At 44.2% G+C, this 20,480-nt stretch overlaps 1 long non-coding RNA gene across 1 annotated transcript; it reads left to right on the top strand.

Annotated features, from left to right (window-relative positions):
• Positions 1 to 3,017: 3,017 nt before the first annotated feature.
• LOC123182898 (uncharacterized) lies at positions 3,018 to 10,726 on the top strand. The gene is made up of 5 exons (XR_006492363.1): positions 3,018 to 3,256; positions 4,099 to 4,159; positions 4,729 to 6,049; positions 6,121 to 6,249; positions 10,293 to 10,726. It is a non-coding gene; the product is annotated as an uncharacterized lncRNA (long non-coding RNA).
• Positions 10,727 to 20,480: the final 9,754 nt, after the last annotated feature.

The raw sequence follows: 20,480 nt of genomic DNA, 5'->3' as shown, positions 1-20,480 counted from the left end.
GCGATGTGCAAGGACAGATAACCATGGTATGGCATTTGGCAAGCAGCGCCATCGATTTTTTTTTTATCTTCCCTGGAAGTTTGAGGTTCCACAATCTCCTCCACACTGGGTGCAATGATCCACCATACCCAACAGTGCGCGGGTCCGCAACATAGGTTTCTTCCCACTGTTTGTAATACGCTGATCGAATAGAGAATACGCCATTCTTTGTCAAGTGCCAGGCTATATAATCTTCTGCCTCCGGATGGTGTATAGGGATCTGAAGAATACGATTAGCATCTATAGGCTAGGAATTCCCTTGAATAAGATCTTTGTCCCGCTCCCCCTAGGTGGGGCCAATCAACTCATTCACTCTTGAAGTAATCCGTTCCCACACACCGTTATAATCTTGCTTGATAAACTATTTGGAATCCAGCAATCATCCCAAATATCAATCTTCGTGCTATCACCGACTCTCCAGATGCTACCCTTCTTAAAAGTTTGAATTCCCGCCCATATACGTTGCCACACATAGGATGTTCCCTTCTTCAGCTCATAGTTTAATATATCTCCAGGAGGGTAGTATCTTGATCTCAACACTCTAGCACAGAGAGTCGTCACTATCAATGAGCCTCCAACATTGATTTGCAAGCATCGCTAAGTTGAAACTGTGAATATCGCCGAAGCCCATCCCACCTCTATCTTTGGGGATATATACACATCTTCCACCAAGCAAACCAGTGCACCCGCATTGGTTTTCATCATCATCCCACCAATATTGTGACACTCATCATCATCAGAGATCCCCTTACAAACTTTTTTCGGGAAATTGAAAACACTCATCGCATATGTTCGAATGGCTTAGGCCACCGCATTTAGCAAGACTTCTTTACCTCCATAAGATAGGGTTCTTTCCTTCCAACCATTGAACAAAATCTGAATTCTCTCAATGAGATGTCTAAAACAGTCTACCCTGTCCACTCCAATCATAGACGGGCCCCAAGTATTTATCCGAGAGGGATTTAGTCATAATATTGAAAACCCGACACATCTCTGCTTTCACCGCAACATCGATATTCGGACTAAAAAATATTGAATATTTGGCTCACTCACCATTGGCCTGATGCAGCCGAATACTAATCTAGTATTGTTCTCAAAGTATTAGCGTTTGCTATATCTGCTCTCATCAAAATTAGAGAATTGTCTACAAACAATAATTGTAATTTTTTTGGGGAATCTAGACACACTTGTATGCCGACCAGATTCCCTGTTGTTTCCTCATGGAAAGGGCATATAGACCTTCAACACAAAGAAGGAATAGGTACGGGGACAAGGAATCCCTTCATTATAATCGAATCTAACTTTGTACTTAATCTCTAAAAAGGTTTATATTTAGAAACGGAGGGAGTACTCAGTAGATGTCACCCATGACATAATAAGATGAATCCATACGTACGGGACCATGATGCTCGCTGCCTCACCGTTTTTGCAATGAGCACATGAGACTCGTGGCAGCTCGTGTTTCCCTCTCCGTGTGGACAATTCTAGTTACGTACTCCACGGTGGAACAGGAGCTGCGCCCGGCAACATGCATCTCGATCTTAGCTCGACCGGCCTCTGTGTCCATGCAGCAGCACGTGCATTTTTCTGCACGAAGAGTTGGCGCGACTTCTCGGCCGCATTTTGGCTCGGCCTGTTTTAAGGCGGCGCACGTCGGCGCACGACTATGTCTCGCTGCAAGCGAGAGAGAGTCAGCCCTCGCTGAAGGTGCCGGCCTAAATGGGCCGGCCCATCTCGTACGAGGCCACTGCCTTTTTTGTTTGTTTGTTTGAATTTTGTTTCTCTTTACTTCTTTAAAAAATTTCAACCATGTATTAGAAAAATATTAATCTTGTATTTTAAATTTTTAATAAAGCATTTGAAAACTTTAATCAAGCATTTTTAATCTTGTACAATTTTTTTAATCTTTTATTTAAAAATATTAATCAAGCATTTTAAAATTGTTAAGTGTTTATAGGAAAATGTTTACCATGTAATAAAAATATGTTGACCGTTTATTTGAAAAAGTGTTCAAATACAAGTATTTAAGAGAAATGCATATCATGTATTTTAAAAATGTTCGATGTGTATCAATAAAATGTCTCATGCGGACACTAAAAATGCATGTACACTGAGAAATCCTACATGAAACAATAGAAAAATGAAGAAAACCAAAATAAAACAAATTGAAGAAGCAAGTAAACCCAAGTCAAACGAAAAAAACAAAGAAAACCATTCAAAAATAAGAAAGTGAATTATAATGAAGAAAACTGATGGAAGAACAAAGAAAATGTAGTATGTGGAAGAAGAAAAACGATGAAGAAATAAAGAAAAATAGAAGAAAAGGAAAAAAGAAAAAGAAAACCAAAGTGAAGAACAACCGAAGGAAACCAAAGTAAAAGGCAAAAACAACTAGTGTAGAAAATCAATAGAAAATCCAAAAAACGTGAAGAAATAAAGGCAAACAAAAAAAGAGAAAAAAAAATGAGCGAGGCGAGCGAACCAGCGAACTTGCTCGATCGAACGAACTCAGCGAAGTAAAAATAAGGACAAAACGGGCTGGTTCAGTAGCTGCAGTACTGGATAAAAGCCTTCAGCGGGAGTATCTTCCATCTCGCATAACTGGTTTGCTACCAACATTTGGCATTGCCAATATTTGGCAAGTCAACATTTGGCAAAATCAAAAAATGCCAATGTTTGACAATTTTTTATGAGATTGACAGTGAGAATTAGCAAGCAACCAATCTCTAGTCAATATTTAGCAGTTGCCACATCAAACCAATTATGCTCATAGTTCTCGCGCGCACCTTGTCCTGCGGCGTCCAGGCCGGACAACCTGGGCCTTGGCCGGGAAAACATGCCACCCGCACGGCCTGCTCAGCCCGATGCAGCGGCGGACGCGTACGAGCCGTCCATCGCCGATCCGAGGGCTACCCCGAGTGCGCACGCGCAGCTTTGACCTGCGTGAGGCTCCGTCGGGCTGTGCCCGCCGTGGAGGAGGAAGGCAGTGGCGCCGGCGAGTGCCTTTCGCCGGAGTCCCGTGCGGCTTTGACCTGCGCGAGGCTCCGTCGAGCTGTGCTCGTCCGTGCCCTTTGCGAGGCTGGCGTGCGCGTGCGGGACGGCGACGACGACGAACGTGCGAGGGGGCATGGCCACCGGCCGGTGCGGCGGACGGCGAGGCCGCCCGAGCTGGCTCGCGGACGTTAGATGGTTGCCACGGCGGTGCCACAGCCCCAAGGTAAATGTCCGCCGCCCTCACGCTCTTTGATTTCATGGGTAAATTAGGGATTTGGCCTTCCAGGGTTTCGGATTTGGGGAAAAACTTAGGATTTGCAAAAATTTGGCTTATTCCCCTTCTCACACATACTTAAACGGAGAACCCTGTGGCACTTTAGCATGGTTTTGACAGAAAATAAGATAAATAGGGCTATTACTTAGGTACTTCAAGGCTAAAACATGAACATGAACAGCTTAAACATGAGCATGACTTCGAGCTTGCACAGACATGAACATGCTTGTAAGGAAAAGCATACAGGACACATGCTTAACAAAAACTCATAACCTTATAAAACTTGATGCATATGCCCGAAAACATTTAAGCATGAAAGGATCATGAAGGGTTCAATATTAGAGCTAGGTGGCTCTGATGCCATTTTGAGATGTTCTCAGGATCATCTAGCTCACTACTGAACCACTCTAGAGATGGGATTAGACACATACCTTCACTGGATGAATCTGCCATCTCTTCTTCCTTGGGCTTCTAGGACCTGCAGGTGTGATCTCCCGATGCTGCAGTGCTCTATGTGCTCAGATTTTTTAGGCAGAGAGCTGTTCCAGTTTGGACCTCTCCTTATATATATGTATGTATATATTGTTATTTTGTTAGACCCATCGGACAGTGATAGCTTGAGTGTTCTATATGCCTTCTTGTCTGAGGTTTCGCCCAAAACACGCTTGCTAGTATGTGTAGACTTGTTCGTCGAGAATGTAATAACAGGATAATTATTAATTAGCGGTCACAACCATTAGAACTGAAGAGGGTTAAATTACTGAGAACAAATCCTCTTTAAATGATTTCAGACTTGAGGAAATGTCGCCCGCAGGTTGTGTATGCTGGGAAGGCTGGTGATGCAAGATATCAGTAAGTAGTATTTCTTAAACCAAGTGTTGCAGACTTGCATGTCCATTTTGTGCTTTATATGTCCTGATGGAAACTAAGCTGAAGAAAAAAAAATCCTTGCAGCAATCCATCCTACTGTTACTGTGGACTTGCAGCAATTTTCGTAGTGCATACCTTGTTACTTCTAGTCTTCTACTACACAATCTTGTAGAGCATCATGATGCTCTGTCTTATATATTTTGTACTTAACTATTTCTGGAGAATCAACATTGTACACTGTTCGGTCAACAATAACTAAGGGTATATCATCCTGTTGAGTCCATCAAATTATTTTCATCTTGTTCAGTTTGTCGGACGTTTTTTTGCCATTTTGTACTCTCTACTATGCATTTCTTTTGTGTACCTTTGCGAAATTTAGGTATCAGAGTATTGCAATTTGGACTGCTTTCTTATCTGAAACACAATAGTGGTGATACCTGCTGCTAAATATGTTTCGTGCTTGCTTACTATGTGCTAATGTTTTCCACCAGTGTAATTTGTAGTACTATCAGGTTTCGTCTGATCAAAAGTACGGATGTTTTCTGATGCAGGGCGAATCCTCAGACCTCTTCTTATGGTTTAAATAAAATTTGAAAATGGAAGGGCTGTCTGTACTCATTTCAAGCACCAATGCAACAAGAAATAATCGACTTCATTGGTGTTGAAGAGGAGGTAGATATATCAGGCAGCTATTTAAGAGCAGTGGAAAGGAGGTTTCTGGTTATACTCACTGTGAGCTGTATCTTTCTTTTTTATTGGGATTAAGTTGTGGCCTTATCCCTTTTGCAAATCTCAATTTTGCTTGAGGAGTGATTGACCTGTCGGAAAACACTCGCAGCAAGCTATTGGATTCTCCACAATAAATCCACTTATCAGAGGTTATACTCTTTCCCATGAACTTTACTTCGCTCAGAGGCCCCTTTCCAAAATAGTTACAGCTAATGGCATTGGCAGATCAGATTATACTTTTGGAAGTAAAGATGACTTTGCTAGGCCTGAATATTTCAATGGACACGATGCGATAGTGGCAGTCAATGTTCATCAGGGATTTAACAAAGAGGATTCCCTGATCATGAAGAGTTTCTCTTGAATGGTGCATGTTTAGATTGAACTCATGCGGAGCTATAAGGCAGAAGTAGAGACCAAATGGCCCAAATAACGACTGGCAATGAAGGAAAATTTAGACTTTGGTAGAATTTAAAGCAAGGGACGAAGAGTTGACAATCTTGATGACGATGGATCACCACATGTGGGTGCAATCCTCAGAGTGGTGACACTGTCATTGGGGAAGTGGCAGAATCTGGTGAAGACCATAGGCTGATTCTTTTTCTTATGTGAGTGATATGGTAGAGAGAGGTGCATTCACTCGTACGCATGTTTGATCTCATGTTTGCGAGGCGCAATGGGCTAGTAGTTTTAAACCAACCGAACAGCAAAAACTTGCAAACATATTATAATAATACTTAGTTCTGGATATGTGGGTACTAAAGGGACGTGTTACCCTGTTATATTTTCCTCTTGAATATAGTGAATTGCCAAGGAACATCATGAATGATGTTTTTTCTACTCCTAGAAAACTGCATCGTATCATGTAGGATTGGAAATGGACAAAAATAGCATGAGAACAGAAATTCTGAGATGGATGTATACAGAACTCAACACATCTTTGATTTAATACACAGCCTAAGGGTTCCTGACACTAAAAGCCCCAACATGAGATCAAAGGCTGTGCCTCTGGTTCTATATTAACCATGTCTTTATATTTTGCATTTTTGTCAGTGACTAACCTGTGTGTGCTTTGGCTGGAAGAGTCATTGTCCAGTCCTAGTGCTTGATATGAGATGTCGGTTATCCGAAAGTCTGTAATGCCAGGTATATGCTTGTTGCCTGTCTGTTGCAGAGTCAAAATAGTACATTTTCTGAATGATTCTATTTTTTTTCAGAGAACAAATGAGTTTTCGTTGAAATATTTCTCAAGGCAGCTGGGCAACTGTTTCGTTTGGAGAAAACAATGCTGTCAACTGGAAAGGAAAAGCCACACAGACACACCGTCAACATATTGTGCATTGATGGTAAATCAGATACTTGTATTATGACACTTCATAATCTGGCAGTGTGGTCGAATACAAAATTCTATATTGGTATACAAGCGGCTCATGCTATTCTTGATTTACATAGATACACATCATAGTTTTGCATCCAACAATAAGTATACATGCTGCATGCTATGTGGAATATCACTCCTTTTTTAGTTCGTAGTGTAATGCTTCATAATGCCTAATGCTACAGATAAACCAGCATCCTAATATTTGTAGCATGTAATTGGTGCTGGTTTATTTAGCTGGTTTACTGTCCTCATCTACCGAAACAAGCATCTGCACAACATTTTCCATGGTAGGCCTTTTCCTACTATCTTTTTCTACGCATGAAACAGCCAACTTGACCATCATTTTTGCTTGCAAGTTATTGAACTGCCTGTTCAATCTGGAGTCAATGAAGTCAGCGATCCATAACTGTTCGCTGCCCTCCAACATCAGATTTTCTGCAAGCATCTTAATGACCCTTCGAAGGACCATCTCCAGTTCCTCGTCTTCATTTGGTGCCCAGTCTGAAACACGAGCCCCCTTGAGTAGCTCTAGGAGAACCACTCCGAAGCTGTAGACATCAACCTTTGCTGTTATTGGGAGTCCAGAAACCCACTCAGGAGCTATATAACCTCTAGTTCCATGGATCCGCGATACATTTTTATTTGACCCGCCTCTATTTAGAAGTTTTGCAAGACCAAAGTCGGTGATCTTTGGCTCTAAGTTCTCATCCAACAGTATGTTCTCTGGCTTCAGGTCACAGTGGATAACCCACTCCAAGCACTCGTGATGAAGGTAGGCCAATCCTTTTGCCACTCCTAGAGCAATCTGAAATCTTTTATTCCATTCAAGTAATATCTGTGAGTCTCTGCTAAACAGTATTTTATCCAACGATCCATTCTCAACATACTCTAAAACCAACATCCTGTGTGGTCCATCAGAACAGAATCCCCAAACCCTCACCAGATTCATATGGTAAATCTTTCCAATCACACTCAGTTCATGCTGGAATTCTTCTTCACCTTGGTTTATCTCTGCCAACCTTTTCACAGCTACTGCCCTCCTGTCTTTCAAGATTCCCTTGTATACGAGACCAGATGCCCCCCTCCCAATCAGATCCTTGAACTCCCGAGTAGCTCTCCGCAACTCATTGTAAGTGTATCTGCGGAAATGATTAGTTATCATTTCATAGCCAACCTCAGCCGGCCATACTCCTGTTAACTGCCTGTGCTCCCTTATCAAAATAAACCAGCATCCTAATGCTACAAATATCACCTCGACACAAAATATCGCTGATAAGAATCCGTAGAAATACGAATACTGTGATCCACTCTGACTGCTCTTACGCTTATCCAGAAAATCTACAGTGACATATTTGTTCTTTGCACTACAGTTAGGACCATATCTAGGGCCAGAAGGTTGCGAGTGAGGAATCGAGGACTTTGAGACTTGCAATGTCTTGGGAAGCTTGAGATAGATAGAACCAGGTAATTGTGGGTTGGCTACACCACCAACAAGGGATGACTTTGGGTAACAGCTTCCATCTCCTTGCCAGTATGAGAAACCATTGCATGTGCAGTCACTCAAGCATATCCGCTTGCAAGCAGGAAGAGAAACTGACTCAATCTTACGATCATAGCCTAGAAAGTCCGTGGAAGGTAGCTTCAAAAAGTACATCTCCTGCCCATGCCCACCACAACTGAGGTTGAACTTTGGCTTGCAACCTTTGCTCCGGTCACTTGGGTCGATGATCTCATGTCCAGGGGCACATGCACAAGCAGGCCTAGGTGTATACACACATATCCCATTCATACCACACAAACCACGTACAAAGCAGGTCTGCGGAAATGCCATCCATGTGACCGACCATCTTCCATTTGGCTTATTTAGACTGTATAATCTAAGGTTGCCATCATAATCCAGTGTTAGCCTTCGCATAACCCTGAGACCCCAATCAGCAGCCTTTATAGTTAAATTATCACTTCCAAGGAAAAAACCCCAGCTATCAAGGACCCCAATTGTGGTGGTATTAAATGAGTGTCTTTGCTTTGTCCAGATATTAATGAAAGGGTTTGGCCAATAGATAAAAGAGACACCCTTCTGATCATCAAACAGTGTAAGTAAAAGCTCATCATCAAAATGGAAGCTGTAGTGCCCAGGAACAAGTAGCCTATTACTAGATTCCAACCTTGAACCAGCAGTTATATTCTGATTGGGTAGCAATGTATCAGTAGGAGAATCAAAGCTTTGCCATAGAACTATATCACCTTGGCCCTTCACGATGAGATTTCCTGTGTCCAACAACTGAGCTTGTTCGGCATTTGATGAAGTGTTCACACCATTTTCCCAGACGGGCTGGCCATCATAATCTTTTACCACCATTCGGCCATCCCTCTCTAGCATGACTTGGGATCCCCAGGAGTACACGGGGTGAAGATGATTTGCGCTCCAGACGACAGTCTTTTCAGCTGTGTTAGAGAATCAAATAGAGAAGACAAAGGCATTTTGAGAAATGTTGTTGAAGCCACAGCTGAAAGTACCATCAGGTGAATGGAGCCTGTCCGAGCTATCCTCTACAGAGAGAAAGGAGCCCGGCGATAGGAATTCACGAGCCGAGGAGCGCAGAAGCAGATGAATCAAAGTTAGTAGAAGCAGAGAGGTAGAGTATGCAACCATATTTGCTGGAAGCTTGGGGCACTCTAGTTGATCTTTAGAATGATCGCAATTGTACACTATTATAGGAACCAACTAGTGGTAACACCCAAGATAAAGAAATATGCTTCTATAATATTATAAGAAATTGGTAGGTGCTTGTCCTTTTCTTGAGAGTGATAGTTTGCTCTGTTTCGTCAACAATTCAATCAATAGTTAGCTGTAAAGTCGCCTTTTCAAGTTTAAGTGTGGTAGAATTGTCTCTTGTTTAGCTGGCTGATGTGTACCCCTGAAATAAGTCTACAGACTAAGGCATTATTCAGTTTTGACCACTCGTGTGTGCATCATAGTCATCCATCACACAACAGATAAGTGAGAAAAATACTTGACTATTCCAATTGTGTGGTGAAAACGGTATACATAAGTAACAAATTTTGCTATTTCCTACAAAAGTTGCCGGGTCCAAACTTTTCGAGGAAAGAAGGGTCAACTTTGCATCATGGATTTCATTGTCGACATAGCCTTCTCTCGATAACTTCTTGTCCTTTTGTTGGGTGGTAAATTGTTCTATTCATACTATTCTGTGATGTCTTTGTCTTTCAAGGTCCAGCGCTGTAGAATTGTCCTTCGTTTCAGGCTTTCAACTGGTTAAAACAGTACCTGAAAAATCTAAACGTTGAACATGCAGACAGAAAAACAACAGTTTTTGGCTTAATGCATCATGGTATATGATTCAAACTGAACACACAACTGTCTATCCATTTGGGTTCCAGATGGATAATTATCAGAAGACTGGAGATTGGAGATTTAGCAAATTTATCTTCAGTCTACTGGTGGACTGAACTGAAACTACTGCAACAAGTTTTCCAATCACAATGCTACGTACCTGGTAGTACATGGCAAAGTAGGAGCTTCACCATGTGAATCCTCTAAAGCAACCTTGTGTATGTAGCATGCTACTTCCTAGACGTGTAACATGTCAGGCCCAATTTTCTAGCTACTCTTGCATTATAGGTATTCAGGTGGCACTGAAGGATACTAACCTAGGTTCCAGTAACTTGTTCTTAAATTCTTTGAAGCTTCAGCCACAGTAGTAGAGTTGTCATGTCTGTCAACTTATGGAGTAACAAGTATTTTGTTTGTTTGTTTGTGTATTTCCACTTTTGTGTGACGTGTTGGCATCATCCGCATGTCCAACAAAGCACTAGAAATTTGCTTGACATGTTTACATACACTAAATCAACTGGGGATTTAAATACATTATTTGTTAGTTGGCTTTAGAGTGTAGATAGATAGTCTAGCCAAATTCGCCTAACTTGTTATGGCATTGTACACATATCCTCTCAAAATTAACTAGTGGAGAATTATTGGCGACACAGGTTGGCATATTTGGCGGAACGCAGGCGGCACACACAAGATGTTACAGCAAAAAAGTTTCTGATATGTGCAAAGAAGAAGCGGGGCATCAATGTTTCAATAGACATTGCTGGACTCCACCTCCAGGCATGGTGCTACTCATTCTCAGGCTGACTTTTCTGAAAGATCATGTTAACAGCTTGACCTCTAACTCATCTCCATTAAGATGGCAAGGGGAATTGGGACACGCATTAAGGTGTATGGTAACATTGTTCGTTAGATTTATGTGAATAATTGTATTTACCCTTTTTTTCATTGTTGTTAAGAAGCATTATCTATCACTTCAAAAAAGAGAGGAAGCATCAATTATGTGTGGTAACAATGAGGTTTAATGAAGTTACACGTCAGGAGGAGCACCCCAGCCACCAGTCCATTTTATTCTCTTTATATTAAGTTATCTCCGTTGGTTATTAGCTGTTATGAGGTTGTTAACGGTCCATCTTGTAGCTAAGCTTGCTCTCCTGATGATGTGGTTGATCTCTGAGGAAGATGGATAGATGCTACAACGAGTTCCTATATTTGCAGCAGCTCATAGAGGATGAACTTGGTAAATATTTTTTTTACCGCTGGTGGCCGCTGTTGGAGGAGCAGGAGGAAGACAAGACAAGACCCATGGTCGTAAGAAACTCTTATCATGCCCACTGTTGGTAAGTTTCTCTTTACGGCTGGTGGTCACTATTGGCGCTGTGGTGGTTGCCAATTTTGTACAAAAAGCTCATTGGATCATGAATCAACCTGTTTGAGCAAGCTAGTGATGGTGCTGCTGTGGTGCTTTTATCATGCGAGAAAAGAGTTTGACGACCCTAATTCACTGCTGGAACGTCTCCATCATAAGGATGAACTGGATCATTCGAGCACTTCAGTTGGTAATGCTGCTAACTTTTGGTTGAATCGATTTATAGATCCGTTTGATAATCAGGTGACCCAAGTTCTTGAGGATTCATCCTCTGTTAATCCTGTTCGGAAATCTGTACGTGAAGAGCCCTCTGGTTCAGTTTGTTCATATCCATGCGTTCCCTGGTGATCCGATCGTTTTTTGGAAACTTGGAATTCCGTTAGAGTGCCTATTGTGATACAGCGGCATAAGGGCATCTCTAATCGAACCATCAACTCTCCAAACGCCCCCTCAAACCTTAACTCCTCATTGAACCCTTTAACTCACCAAACGCCTCCTCAAGCACCTTCAATTATAGAGTTAAAAAACCTGAACCTAACTAACTCCTTACAACTTAGTAACTCCCTAAAAGAATTTTGCACACAAATTCATTTAGGGCACACTTCACTAGTTCATACAAAAGACATTTTTTTGATATAGATACAAAAGACATTTAGGGCAATGGCAACATGGTATCTCTTGAAACAGGCACTACTACAAAAACAGCTATAGCCAATATGGACACGAATGGCGCACTATGCATGTGGTGCGCCATTACTAAATAGTAATGGCGCACCATGTGTTGGTGCGCCATTAGTGTGCAAATACTAATGGCGCACCACATCCACGGTGCGCCATTAGTAATTTTTTTTATTTTTTCAAAACTACTAATGGCGCACCAGAGATAGTGCGCCATTACTATTTAAACTAGTAATGGCGCACCACTCCCACGGTGCGCCATTAGTAAATATGTTTCAATTTTTTTTTCAAATTTTTATTTTATTTTATTTTTTAAACTACTAATGGCGCACCACACCCACGGTGTGCCATTAGTAATTTGGCCCAAACATTCCCCCGAATGCACACACCACCACCCCCCCCCCCCGCCCCCCCGACCGCCTTTTCAGTTTAAAAGAAAATGATAGAAATGTAAAAAAAAAGAAAATAAGATTCCCATGTGATATGTGGTCTAGTTGTTAGCAAAATTTACAAACATGAATTTTCGACTTTTTTGCAAAATCTCTCGAGAATTTGTAAAATGGGTATAACTTTTGCATACGAATTCGGATGAAAACGTTTTTTATATGAAAAATCATCTACTCGAAAAGTTCCGAATTTAACCGGGGGTACCCCGTTAAACATTTTCAAAATCCTAAAAAACCTAACAGAAAAAAGATGCGGGGCTTTTAAGATCTGGAGAGGCAAAAAAATTCAAAAAAAAAATTCAAACTTACTAATGGCCCACCTGCCCATGGTGCGCCATTACTATCTTCCCGCCTTCAAAATTCAAAATAAATCAAAAAAATAAAAAAAAGTTAGTAATGGCGCACCTGCCCACGGTCCGCCATTACTATGCCGTATATATGGCTGGGCGTGGTCCTCTCCTCCTTACCTCTTCATTCTTCTCCTCCACTCCACCTCTCCTCCACTCCATCTCCTCCTCTCCTCCACTCCATCTCCCCTTCTCTCCTCCACCATACTCCGCTCCTCCTCTCCGGTGACCTCCTCCTCCCTCCTCTCCTCCCCTCCCCTCACGGTTTCTCCTCCCTCCTCTCCGGTGATCTCCTCCTCCCTCCTCTCCGGTGAGCTCCTCCTCCCTCCTCTCCTCCCCTCCCCTCACGGTTTCTCCTTCCTCCTCTCCGGTGCTCCGGTGAACTCCTCTCCGGCGACCTCCTCCTCCTCTCCGGCGATGTAGGCGAGCGCCTCTCCGGTGACCTCCTCCTCCTCCTCTCCGGTGACCTCGGCCCTCCTCTCCGGCAAAAGAACACGGCAAAAGAACGTACAAGATCCAAAAACGAGAACAAAATTTGAAAAAATTTCATGCAAAAAAAAAAGCAAAAAATGGGCAAAAAAACCGCGATCCAGATCCAAATTCAAAATTCAAAAATAGCAATGGCGCACGGTGGGGGTTAGACGGTGCGGCACTACTATTTTCCCGCCTTCAAAATTTAAAAATACTAATGACGCACCGTGGCCTATACTAATGGCGCACCAGTGGCCTACACTAATGGCGCACCGTGACCTATACTAATGGCGCACCAGTGGTGCGCCATTAGTATTTAATACTAGTGGCGCACCAGTAGTGCGCCATTAGTAGGCAAAACTGGTGCGCCACTAGTAGGCCTTTTCCTAGTAGTGAGGCTTCCGCCTCGCTTTATATACTACTCCCCGTTTTAAAATAAGTGTCTGAACCTTAGTACAACTTTGTATTAAAGTTAGTATAAAGTTGAGACACTTAGTTTGAGACGGAGGGAGTATAAAGCAACAATCGAACAAAGTACTATATGGCAACATAGTGTGACAGGTGATTTCGTAGGACCAATGATTTCGATCTTGACGGCGCATAGTTGTCGCATTTTGATCAATTGGATGTAGATGGTCAAGATAAGGAATTTGAGCAGTTCCATCCCTCCGGTTTGTCGAGGAAGAAAGTGTTTCGGGCCTCAAACTACACTAGGATGACATTATTGCTCTTAGAGAAAAATTCACATTACAACCCTGAACTAATCACGTGGTTTAATATTTAACCTCAAGCTTCAAAACCGGTCATTCTACACCCCCGAACTAACCACATGGTTTACAATAAACCCTCCTCTCAATTTTGACTCAGTCAATCGGATTTGACCGGGCTGACTGCTGACTGGGCACTGCCATCAGCCATGTCACCTCTTTTTGAAAAGAAAAAAAAACGCAGTCCTGCACTCCTGCTCCCAAATCCCAATCCCGCCAGAGACTACGCCTCTGTCTGCCGCCGGTGACGCTTCACTCCTCCTCAGCGCGGTCTCCATCGACTGCGCTGCCATGAGCTGCTCAGGCAAGTCGTGCACACACACCCTAGCGACACCTGACACCGGCAGCCGTGTCCGTGCTCACTCCCCCTAGCGACACTGGCATCATGCAGCACGCCAGCCTGCCTAACAGAGTGGGCCGCATGTAGAAGCACTGCCCGGACGAGCTGGCTCCGCGCAGCAAGAGCTCGCTCCGAACGGGACCCGCAAGCGCCGCCGCCGGGCACTGGTACGCGGACAGGCGGGAGGCCACGGGCGGCGACCTCGGATGCGACTGCCCGGGAGAACATGGTGAATGAGCCAGCGACGGAGGAGGGGTGGCACGTACGTAGCGCTGGACGTGTGCGCGCGCTTCAATCTGGCGACGCCCTTGCTCATCGAGGAGCACCACTCTATGCGCTGATGAGCAACCCAGTACCTCGTAGCACTGTGTGGCCGTGGAATGGCTGGATCCGATGAGGCTCTGTGAGGACGGTGACTACGCGGCCATGGAAATGCAGGCAAATCGTGGCCAACAACAACGGTGGCCACGAGACGGCTAGCACGCCGGCAGCCACCAGGTCCTCGCCCGTATGACTTTTGCGATGTTTTTAGGGCACCACTGCTCACCGTGCTGCTGAGCAGCTTCTATGCCACCGCCGCCGCTCACTACCACCATGCTGGACTTCGCGCTGACCCACTGTGTTCAGGCGCAGTGCTCATGCCGGTGACGTCCATGAGAATGGCGAGGGAGAGGGAGCAGTAGTCGATCGAGGGAGGCCGCGCTGGGGTGGGGTGGAGCGGAGCGTCAGTGCCGGCAGACGGAGGCGTGGTCTCCAGCGGTAGCGGGATTGAGATTTGGGAACAACGAGAGAGGGGAAACCAGTTGAGTGTTTTTTTTCTTTTCAAAAGGTGACATGGCAATGTCTAGTCAGCAGTGAACCCGGTCAAACCGGTTGACTGGGTCAAAACCAAGAGGAGGGTTGATTTCTAACCACATGGTTAGTTTGGGGGTATAGAACGAGCGGTTTTGAAGTTCAAGGTTTAATATTAAACCATATGGTTAATTCAGGGTTGTAATATGAACTTTCTCTTTCTTGTGAGGGGATGGCAAGATATCACTCTCAATGCGGAATCTAGGAAAGATGAAACGAGTGCAAAGTATTGGAAGCGCATCGAGGTAAGTTTCAAACATCGCCTTGGGAGTCAAATCGAACTATACCCTCAAATCCCACAAGCCGATGGGGTTCGAGTCGAGAGATGTGCAACCGTTGGGCGAGTCCTTTGGACCAAGTGTAGCACGCTCCTCCTAGCAGTGTCGCCATTATCAATATGCAAGCAATCTTGTTGTCTTTTGATTGCCACATTTGCATCATTCTTTCGCATTTATATGTTTTAGAATAATATAGCCCAAGAGAGGCACCGACAAATGGTCAAGTCGAAGCGAAAATCGTTTGACCTCCAACATTGTTGTTGGAATCTGTTGGAAGGTAACGAGAAATGAAAATCGAGGAATGATGAGGCTCCTCCAAAAAAATGGCAAGTGGAGCAATTCATCTCCGGGAGATGGACGGCGACAAAAAAGATGATAGTGATTGAGAGGAAAGGGTGTCGAAGTTGAGAAAAAGGGTTCCCCGCTTTATATTATAAAGCAACGAACCAAGCATCCAACACATCAGTACACAGTACGAACAAGGGACACTGTCATGCTGGGGGCACAGCGGAACAAGCCCCAAAGAAAGCTAAAAGAGAGCTAATCCGGCTCGGGGGGTGGTGGTGGTGGAGGTGGCGGTGGAGCGAAAGCCGATGCCGCGGAACGAAGACCTGCCATGATGTTGTCGATGGCGCCATGATCATGCCGCTTGCTAAGCGGTCTCCAGAGCTGTAAGAAGCCACATATTTTATAGATTACATCAGTCACACGGCACGAAATGACACGCTCGATGACTAGTTTATTGCGGGAACACCAAAGGGTCCAAGCAAGGGTACCCAAAGCCACCCAAATTGGGGGGCGGCTAGGACCGGGGAGCCTAAGGACCTCCCCAAATAGGTCCGGCAGGTTGTCGTGGCACCAATTGCCGCCAACTACCTCCCGGAAGCAGCTCCATAAGAACTGCGCTACAGGGCACCGGAAGAAGATGTGGTTACAGTCTTCCGGGACCAAACAGATGGGACAGAGGCCATCCCCTGGGCCATTACGTTTTCTAACCTCCGTTCCCGACGGGAGACGGCCTCGGACCCATTGCCAGAGAAAGATGCGTATCTTCAAGGGGAGTTTGATCTCCCAGAGGACCGATAGTTCCACCAGGCCAGGGGTGGGAACAATCGCCTGGTAAAGAGATTTAGTCGAGAATTTGCCATTTGGCTCGAGGCGCCAAGATAGCGAGTCGGGCTCAAGGGCAATACTCTCGAGAATTTCGTCCCATTGTTCAAGCTCCACCGCCCCGAAGGTACGGCGGAAGGCAATGACGCCTAAGTCAACTAAAGCCACAGCTACAGAGAGCTGTGGGCGGACACAGATCGAGAATAACGCGTAGAAATGTTCCTCAAATGGGCGAGCCCCAGCCCACCGATCTAGCCAGAATAATGTGCCGGCCCCGGAGCCCACTGTAATAGAGGTCCCAATCCGTAAGACCGGCATCAAATGGATCACCGACTGCCAAAATTGGGAACCTCTAGACCTGGGAGCAAAGGCCAGTGGCTGACCGCGAAGATATTTTGCGTGGATCATCTCAAGCCACAGGCCTCCCGCATCGGTCTGAATACGCCAGAGCCATTTGGAAAGTAGGGCAATATTCATCCGCTTGGATGAGAGGACTCCCAGGCCGCCTTGGTCCTTAGGCTTGCAGATTTTGGACCACTTCATCATGTGGTACTTCTGTTTATTGTTTTCTTCCACCCAGAAGAATCTAGACAGGAGTTTAGTGACCTCATGATGGAGGGATTCATGCAAATTATAGAATCCCATTATGTACATCAAAAGGCTAATAAGGGAGGAAAGGGTGTCGAAGTCCACCACTCAATTCAAAGTTCATTCGGGCATGTTACATACATATACCAAACCACAAAAGGCATTGCCGAAATTGTGCACGCAGCCTGCCCACCACTCAATTATTCACTGCCTAGTCATGCACTGACTTGAACTAGCCGCTAGATGGAAGGCTGGAACGATTCAAAGTTCATTCACTGCTCCCGACCAATCGCACTCTGCCGCATGCTGTAAAGCCATGCATGCATTTAGAGTTCTCGTTCTCTTGTAGTGCTAGTCTTTATATATATACATTTCAAAAGTTCAATTATATTATAAAAGTTTGTGGGAACTTGTATTTCAACTTTTTGAAACAAAATTTGAGGTCTTCGATTTTTATTGTTGATGAAAATTAATTTGAAAATCATTGAGGTAATATTATTCATTTTTAACGGGTGGCTTTGGTCTATCAATACCAAATACATTTGGCACATATAAATTGTATTGGGATATTGCTAAAGTAGTCACCAATCTTAAAGCATATGTGAATGGGCGTTCCTACCAATACTAAATAGCAGAACCGTTAGAGATCTGAGTTATGTGCTATTTTATTTTTACTTTTTAAAGCCGAAAAGACCCACTGATTCTTTAAATGTCGTGTCAAAAGGATTCAGGTCTACAATAAAGGTTCACGAGAAGTACAAACGAAAGATAATCAAAATTAAATCGAGGTCCCTGAACCACTGACCGACCACTATCACAGCCAGAACGGGCCGCCGATGCGCTCATAAGGACTGGGAGCTCTCGTGCATGTGCCCTTAAGGACCAACGCCATTAAGCCTTTGTCATCCCGTTGAACCCTTAATCGATATGAAGAATTGGACATCAAATCTCGTGATCGCGTAAGCACGACGAGAAACCTTAACCTCGCTACCCCAAGGATCTGGTAGGAATCTATGCCGGAGCTTTGTCAAATCCGTTCTGACGGACAAACTCGAGGAGGAACGAAGCCCGAAAGACCGACTCGAAGATGAAGCGCCCCCATCCGCCTGATCGTCGCCCTTGCAAGGACTAAAATCCTAACATATCTATTAGATGGAGCCGAAGCACCAAGATCCCCTGTCAATGACCGTTGGAGCGACATGTGGAAGGGAGGCGAATCCATAGTCTCGTCGGCGGAGATCGAGGAGAGGAATGCTTTGCCCTAGTCGCCTTGCAATAAGGAAATAAAAAGATAAACTTTTCTGCCCCTTGATACATTGTAAGCAACAAAGCATAATTTCACAATGACAACACTAGAGGTCGTAACTAGTGTAGCAACCAGTTTTCAGCGATACATGCGAATGAGTGGCAACAAAGAACAATAACAAGCCTAGAGATGAGTAAAACCTAGATCCAAAACGAGCTAGTGTGACCCCCCCCCCCCCCCCCCCCCCCCCAAAAAAAAGTTTTGAAAGAGGGCTTACATGAAAAAATTGGCCTTTGGCCTCCCCTGTCCCCCAACACTCATGGTTTTCTTTTGCCCTTACAGAATACGCACTTTCTCATCCCGTCCCCTACGCAGCCATTGGGGTTCAGTATCATTCCCCACATCTACCAGAATTACATGCAGAAACAGAACAGGAATCCAAAACTGAAACTGTCTTACGACCACCCACAATACTCACATACCTAAACTTAGGCAAGATCAGCTCGTCGCGTATGACTTGAGCACTGTTGCGCTTCACGCAGCTAGCAGCAATTTTCAGTTGTGATTTTCGTTTCCCCCGGCCACATTTTGTAGTTATCTTCTTCGCGTAGATGAAAGCATCACCTAGCGTTGTCAGCCGCCGACCAACCAACTCCTGCTCCAAATCATCTTCAGCAAGATCATCCTCATCTTCATCCAAATGATCCAGTGCTAGTACTTGTGCGGGGACATGCTGGTACTTGTCCTAATGCTAAATTGTGCAATGAAAAGTAGTACTAATTTGAGTGCAACAAGACCAATAAATCGTTCGTTGCCAGCTTGCGATTAACTGGGTGACACGGCTCGTAGTAGTAAATGTTTCTTCCACCGGCACCGGCCGCGCATAATTAAACCGGTTCTAAATAAACAACTCAAATGCTTAAAAGTGCAGCTGCACTATTCCGTGAAACCGAGCGCATGCACAAGAGTCGTCTGATGTGTGCATGTACTGACGCATGTGACTACTTAACATAAGATGGTGCCAGTGTGTGTGGACCACGCCTGTGTGCATGAGGATAGCCATCGCATGTGCGCATGCATGTGCTGACGTCGTCTATTTATTCCATTACATTTTTTTTCAAGAAGCTACAACTTTCGAACCGAGTGTCAGAATCAAGAACCATTTTCATCGTTGGGTTCCTCGTGACGAGCTCTTCAAAACTAGATCCCATATGTATATGCTTTAATGATTATTTTCAAAAGCAACTTTGATGATAGATGAGGCAACTTTAGTACTAAACATGAGCAACTTTGATGCTGGATGAATTGCATTGTGTGCTATGAAGCACCGATACGGCGACACCAATACGGCGATACGAGTACGGCAATACGGGATATGGCAATTTCTAGAAACGTCAATACGCTGATACGGCGAGTATATATACATAATTAATAAAATGGCATGTAATAAAGATAAAACATACTAATATAATGCGTGAGATGAGAACAAAATGCTGCCCCATTGGTTGCCTCATGCATCTTTTCATGTCGTGAATGGTCATCGATGTCCTCGATCCTCGTCCATTAGCTTGCTGTCATGCCACCTCCCGCAGATTACATGGTGATTTGAGTATTTCCCTCTGTGCCAGTAGGCAGTAGCAGGAACATCAGCAAGCACCAAGCACATACGGCAAGCGCGCGCACACACACACATAGCAGCAAGCAGCCAAGCACATACGTGGGCCTCTAATGGGCTCGAGGCTGCATGGCCGTGTCCTGCCCGTATCCCGAGCGTGTCCCCAGCGTATCGTCATTTTTTCCTTTTCTTTTTAATCGGAAATCCTGATACGCCTGGGATACGAGTATCGCGGCTGTATCATGTGTATCGCCGTATCGGCGACGTGCGATACGCGGACACGCCAACTTTTGACGTATTGGTGCTTCATAGGTTGTGTGTATAAGTCAATTCGTCTAATAGCCTCCTAATTAGTTGTGTGCAGCAGTATAATAGGTGGTTGCCATGGTTTCTAAATTGCATACATTAGAAACTAAGTTGCAGATAGTTTAGTTGCCTATCATACTATGAAAGTTGCTCACCGTAGAGTGAAAACTTGTCTAACATGACTCCTAAGTTGTCTATCCTCGAAACTAAGTTGCGTACGTCACTACGAAGTTGCCTATGAGTGATACTCAATTGCTTATATTACTATTGAAGTTATCCATTAAGGGACCTAAGTTGCATACAATGTCAAAAAATTGTTGTGGGATCAAAGTATTCTATCATGATTTCAATTATTTTTAATTGATGATTTAAAATTTCGAAACTATGTGCAGATGGAGGTTATGAGATTCGTGTGCTTTACTTTTCTAGGG

Source organism: Triticum aestivum, chromosome 1D (assembly GCF_018294505.1).
Source record: "Triticum aestivum cultivar Chinese Spring chromosome 1D, IWGSC CS RefSeq v2.1, whole genome shotgun sequence".
Classification (NCBI taxonomy): domain Eukaryota; kingdom Viridiplantae; phylum Streptophyta; class Magnoliopsida; order Poales; family Poaceae; genus Triticum; species Triticum aestivum.
Note: the sequence above shows the minus strand (reverse complement) of the source record. Positions and strands in the feature narration are given on the sequence as shown.